A 7137-nucleotide genomic window follows, 5' to 3' on the forward strand; every position below is an offset into this window, starting at 1 on the left:
AGACAACCTGGTCTACAGGGCAGCCATGGCTACACAGAGAAACCTTGTATTGAAGGAAAGAAAGGCAATGATTTCCAAAGATCTACATACAGTCATACCTAAGCAACTTGTTATACATTAACAGAGTATAAGTGAGCATGGTATTTTTCTCAGCCAGTTCTTTACTGGCAGGCTGCATTTTAGGGTTACTAAGAAAGGACCAATCATTTTATAATTTATCTCAAAATGTAATTTTATAAAAAAATCTCAACAAAATCACAATCAACATTCTTGATTATGAAAAACCACCATTTCATTTTTAAACCCTCACAGTGTATACCCACTCATCAACAGTATTTTTATTAAATCATATCAGAAAACTGAGAGATAAAATGGGTACAAAGAATAAATCATCACCTGTGATCAAGGCACATCAGCCAGCAATAGCCGGGCTGCCATTGTTTTGTTCCCAAAATTCAAAGAGTATCTCACTCAACTATATGCCTTTCTAAACATTAAAGTTTTCCCCCAAGATTTTCTGCATCAAAACCATTAACATAAACATTTTTGAAAAGTTTTTACATCCCAATAAATCTCTCCACTCATGCAATAGTCTGAATCAGACCAAATCAAACCGAATTAGAAAAAGGCCAGGTTTAATGGATGCCAGCATCTCTGGGTGTCTGTCCCCCAGACCCTCAGAGAGAAGATGGAGAAGGAAGATTGAAAAGCCACATTTGTTCTCAAGGTGGGGAGGGGGGAGCAGTTTAAATACCTCATGGGAGGGTTCTTCCCTTTTCCTCTTCAGTGGTCCTCTTGGTTTTCTGTTCTCTCCCTAGGGCCACCCGAGAGCACAGGGGTCCAATTAAACCTGGATATCTTTAAACGTGGTCTGATTCGGTCTGATTAGGATTATATGTGTTGGCAGAGAGGCTCGTTTTTAGGAATATTCCTAACGTTTTGGAGATACCACTGGGGAATGGGGTACGCATTTCTTCCAGGGGCTCAAGGCCACATGTAGGAAAATGCTCTTATTGGGAGTGTTCTCTGCCGAGCTAAAATTGGCTTCCAGGCTAGATAGGCGTTGTCTCAGTAAGTTCCCCTTGCTTTTGCTCTATGTAAATAGGGCTTAGGGATCCATTCACATCTATGTTTGTTGATTTTTGGGCTTTCTGTTGAAGTCACAATCGTGCCCAAAGTCTTATTCAAGTAGCTAAGCTGGGCTTAGCTGAGGTGAAGATTGCATGGCCAGTATGCATATCATTCAATTTTCACAGCCCCGTTTGGCTTAAGAGATGTCCCAGTAAAAAAAACTGTGACAGAACTGAGCCCCACAATTAGACATGGACTTTTAAAATGGGTTCTTGCAATTCAAAGCCAGATCCGTTATTGCCCTTGGGGTGCCTCCTACAAAATTTTTATAATTTGGGACTGTCTGATATAATCTGTCCCAAAAGGCTAATTTCTTTATGTGTTAGATTTGGCCTCACTACAACCTTGACAATGGGATGTGATGCGTACCAGAGGGAACTCCAGGACCTAGAAAATTATTGCCACTGTGGGGATAAATGGACAGAACTCTCATATATCCATGAATCTGGGCACTGCACCCTCACCCCTCTCTCAGTAACCAGTGTCCTGCAAAACTGGTTCTGGTAGCCAGAGTCACTGTGCCTCTGGATTCCTGACCATCTGGGAACTGGGACCTTGAAAGCTCTGCCATGACTGTGCTGCCTGGTACAATGGCCTCTCCCCCACTTCCTCAACCCCTTACTACCCAACCCCCTCCTGTGGAACAACATTCTCCACATTCCTCCCCTTTCCCACCCCTGCCTACTCACTCCCCAGCCAAACTGAAAGTTCAAGGTTAACTTTTTCCCTAACCACCTTACTCCCCTCCTCTTCCTCTCTACCCCCTCTCACCTCAACCTACTTCTTAGACCCCCTCTACACACTGGACTAACCCCTCCCAATCCTCACTCATCTCCTCTCACACCAGATCTAGAATAACCCTGTATTTCTTGGTCCTCTCTGGAAGACAGTGGGAGCCTATGGGATTATTAAAGTCCATGTTCCCATCTCCTTTCCAGATCTCTCTCAAATAGAAAAGCCATTAGATTCCTTCTCTGCTAATCCTTCTGTTAAGGAGTTTCGGGAGTCTTGCTATCTGTCCCAGGCCTATGATCTAACTTGGCATGACTTCTATGTCATCTAGGCTTCTACTCTCACTCCTGAAGAGAGTAGAATTCAGGCAGTAGGCATACAGTATACAAACCAGATTCATCTAGTAGACAGTGCAGTCCCTGTGGGGAAACTGGCCATGCCAGCCACAGACCCTTATTGGGATTATCAACATGGCCAAAATGGCCAACAGAGGTAGGGCATCATGTTTCACCTCTCCTTAAAGGTATGGAGATGGTCTCAGAGAAAGAAGTTAATTTTGTCAAACTTCGAGAGATCACACAGCTATCTAATGAAAATCCAGGTATTTTTTTTAAACTGATAACAAGATTCCATGGTCCAATATATTAGACCAGACCCAGCCTCCCTAGCAGGAGCCACTGTCCTGGCTACCTATTTTATTTCTCAATCAACACCAGTTTTATGATGTTTTAAAAATGCTGCAAGGTCCCCGGTGGCAGTAGGCAGGTAGCTCTGAGAGCAGCCAGTCCCAGGCAGAGATGGCTGCCAGTCTCCGAGCAATGGGTCCCTGACCAGGAGAGTCACCGCCCAGCCATGTGGTGCTGGGCTGGTCCCGGCAACACTGAGTCCCTGAAGGTGCAGTTTCCCAGTGGCGAGTGGCTGGGCAGGCGAGTGGCTGGGAGACATGTGGACAGACACATCAAACAATAGAATTGGATATTTCTTACTTAGAGGGGGAAGGAGGAGAAGGAGAAAAGAAAGGAGAGAGACAGAGAAGGGAGCAGGAGAGAGGGAAGCTCGCACCAAAAGGAACAGTGAGAATCTAAGATGGCGAGAGGAAGGCAGGGGTCGCTGGGAGTGGGCATGGCTTGTCTCTTAAAGAGACGAAAACTATAACATTCCCAGCTCTTTTTTATAATAAAATGCAGGAAATTAGATACCACAGGTTGATGGAATTGGGGCAACAGATTCTCAAGACTGCTTTTGGCTTATTTGTGGGTGTCGTCTTTGGGGAGGGAACCTGAGAAGGCTGGGTGTTGGCCACATGCTGCCATAGCTGGTCTCTTTGTTTCTGTCTGGTGTTTGTGGCATGGAAATGTTTGGAGTCTCTTATACCTGTTTAAGGTATTGGCAGAACAAAGAACAAAGTTAAATTATGGGAAAAAAAAATTTAGGACCAGGGAATTGAGGGTGTATCTGACCTGTTTAAAGTGGATCCTTTAATTTGGCTCCCTTGAACTCACAAGAATTTTTTGGGTTTGTGGAAACAGAAGTTTTATTACATAATGAATGTGACAAATTTTTGTACAGTGAAAAGTATTTTTAAGACTATGGAAGGCAGCATGAGAGAGAAATTTTAAAACTGGCAAAACCTCTCAGCTATCAAACTATCAGAGATCTTTGAGAAGGATAAGATTTTACTTGAGTTACTGATTAAAAATGACAGAGAACTTACTTGGTTGGCATCCAGAGCTACTCTTTTTTGGGTCCTCCATGGACACTGAAGGTTGCACTTTACCTTTGCTGTTTAGCGGAGGGCCTGCCAGGCTCTAGAAGACCCTGTGGGCTAAGAAATCTGTAGGAAGACAGGCCTACCTTGACCTGAGCAGCTAGGCTGTCAATTCCAGTGATTCTATCCATGTCTGGAGATCTTTAGTTTAGATGAAAGACAGTTTTGCCCAGTGGTCAGCACTTGGCAGTCGAAAACAACTGCAGATGGATGCTGTAGTGTGCCCATTTGTCTTCTATCTTCTTTGGAGGAAGCAGAGTGCTGTTGCTAGGAGCCAACCTGTCTCTTTCTGTTATGAAATTTTTTTTAATAATTAAATATTTAAATATCACATTCCCCAGATCTCTGAGCAGTTGAGGGCTGTTCATTAGGTATAGCTGTAGTATAGAATCTGTCTGGAAGGTTGGGTCTGAGTCTGACTGTATTGGCTCTTACCAGGTAAGATTTATTCTCGTAAAGGACAGAAAGAAGAAACTGCTTGTAATAGAATATTAATGGCAGAAGTGACAATAGTAGGGAACAGCTTAATATATTTTAAATGAGGGTTGGATTAAATATAAGGCACTTTTGTAAGAGACTTAGAAGTGCATACCAGTTTAAAACATAAGACTTATGATTTTGTAGTCTGAAATGAGATGTAACAAGCAATTATTATACACAGAAAGAGTGAACAGGAATTGGGCAACATGGATGCTTTTGATGGGCCCTATTAAAGGCATGCCACTGCGCAAAACACATGTAACGGAGTTATCAAGAGGATTTTAGTGAAACCGGGGGACAAAGCAAGGTATATTAAATAAAAATGGGAGAGCTTGGTCACGTGACCTGGCTCTCAGCCAAGCCAGTAGCAAAGTCACCTGACCCCAGTCAAAATGGTGGCAGCCATGTGTTGTCACAATTTTTGAGCTGTAAGGATTTTAAACTTAATGAGAAGGACCTAAAGGTGTGATCTGCCCTATTGCTGAGCCACTATGCCACAACACAAGCTGCAGAGGGGAGCAAAAGTCTGGAACTGAAAAAAAAAAACTGCACCATGCCACAGCTGGAATTGAAAAAGCCGGCTGGAATTTAAAAAAAAAAAAAAAAGCTGGGGATCTGCCCTGGGCGGTTGCTATCCAGAGCCAAAATAGTGAAAACCTGAGAAACAGCGGCACCCAAGGCCTATAACGGGAACTAGTGTGAATTGGTGAAAACATCCAGGACTCATGGACGAGCATCCTAGGACCATGAGTGGGGTGTTATGGCCTGGCTAGATCCCGTCATTTGGGGTGACTCAAAAATCAGAGAAGCTGGGGCCACTCTGAGCAGAGTTTACAATGAGGGAAGAGAAAAAGGAAAGAGAAGAAATGGAAAAAAAGATAAAGAAATCAGGGGACCCTGGGTACCTAGTCAAATGCACTGTATGAGGAGTGTGCAGTGCTATTGCACCGGCTGACTCACCCCAGGGTCAGTCCAAACACGGTTCTGGTAAAGAGAAGCAAGCATAGCAGAATGGGGGGAGACTCACCAATTGAAGCCAGGAAGCCAGTGGTGGGAGTGGAAAGAAAACCCTGGCTCAGGATCCTGGCCCTGGGAGGAGTTTCGGGCAGGAGCGCCTATCTGAGTGGCATGGCACCAATTTTATGCTACAAGATCCCCAGTGGCAGGCAGTGGGCCCTCAAGATCCCCAAGCAGGGCCCTGCCATGTGGTGAGTGGCTGGGCAGGCAACAGTGAGTCCCCATAAGGTGCAATTTCCCAATGGCAAGCGAATGGGCAGGCGAGCGGCTGGGAGACATGTGGACAGATACATCGTACAGAATAGAATTGGATATTTATTACTTAGAGGAGGGGGGGGAGAAGGAGAAGAGAAAGGAGAGAGACAGAGAAGGGAGCAGGAGAGAGGGAAGCATGTGTGTGGCCAAAGGGAACAGTGAGAATCTAAGATGGCGAGAGGAGGGCAGGGGTCACAGGGAGTAGACGTGGCTTGTCTCTTAAAGAGACAAAAATCATAACAACCAGATATTAGAAAAATGTTTAAAAAATGCTGAGGAAGATCCCCAAATCCCCATACAGGGATTAGTGAAAATGGCCTTTAAAGTTTTTAATGCCCTAGAAGAAACAGCTGAGTCCTCCTGATAGACAAGGCTGCAACAGGCAGCAACACTCTATGCCCAAGCCATAGCAGCTGCCCTAAGGCCACTGGGACTCCCAGAAGGGGGACAAGGGAAGTCAACCAGGATGGAGCTCAGCCTAAGTAAAGCTTGCCAGCAGCTGCATCAAATGTGGTCTAAATGGCCATTTGGCACAATATTGCCCTGGGCCTCCTATGAGGCCATGCCCTCTCTGCCAGCAACCTGGACACTGGAAATCACAATTCCCTCATGCAGGCTCATTTATTATGCCATGCCACAGAGGTCCAGCCTTACCAACAACAGCAAGTGAGACTGTGCCAGCCTTTGAACTTCTCAGCCTTAGGGAAGATTGACACAACCCAGACTTGGTGACTCCCATACCCATCTCTGAGCCTAAGGTAAAGATGCAGGTAGCAGGCAAGTCCATTGCTTTTCTTTTGGACACAGGAGCTACCTACTCTGTTTTAACATCTCATTTAGGCCATATGTTCCCCTCACCAATTTCAGTCATGGGGTTAGATGGTACCTTTTCCTCCCCACTTAAAACTCTGCCACTGCATTCTTGCAGGGCATTTTTCTGTCATTCTTTCCTAGTCATACCTGCTTGCCCTGGACCTCTACTTGGGTGAGATATTCTCAGCCACTTCAGGGCCACAGTCACTTTGGCTGCCCCACACTCTCCTGAGTCACAGTTTCTTCTCACTTTAATAGCCTCACAGATTCCTATACCAGACTGTTCTGTCCCTACTCTCCCTGATCCAGCAGATCCTCAAGTATGGGACACTTCTACTCCTGTGATTGTTACTCACCAACAGCCAGCCCTAGTTTGCCCTAAAGACTTCCCTTCCAACCCCAGTTTCCTATTTCTGAAACTCACCGCTGAGACCTTAAGCCTATTATCCATCTCCTACCTCAAGGACTTTTGATTCCTATTGACTCACTCCGCATCACTCCAATCCTTCCCATGCTTAAGCCCTATGGTGCTGACCACTTGGTTCAAGACCTCTGCCTCATAAATGAGGCAGTTGTTTCAGTTCACCCAATGGTTCACAACCCATATAATCTCCTGTCTAATGTCCCTCCTGCCTTCTTTACTGTCCCTTTAGAACCTGACTCATACTTCCTCTTTGCCTTCACCTGGGAGGATCCTGACTCCTGGTCCTCAAGACAGCTTACATGGACTGTTCTTCCTCAGGGTTTTTGGGACAGCTCCTATTTTTTTTCCAAGATTTGGATAAGGATATCTCAAACTCAGGTTAACTTGGCCCTCCTTTCTCCCCACTGCCCTTAATCGCCTCAGGGCCACTCCACATTCCCTTATGGGTCTGAGCCCTTTTGAGCTGCTTTATGGAAGGGCCTTTCTCCTTAACCATCACCTCCCTGTCCAAACTACT

Source organism: Microtus oregoni, unplaced genomic scaffold (assembly GCF_018167655.1).
Source record: "Microtus oregoni isolate MIOR12 unplaced genomic scaffold, Mior012 000006F_ref0000085, whole genome shotgun sequence".
NCBI classification, from domain to species: Eukaryota; Metazoa; Chordata; class Mammalia; order Rodentia; family Cricetidae; genus Microtus; species Microtus oregoni.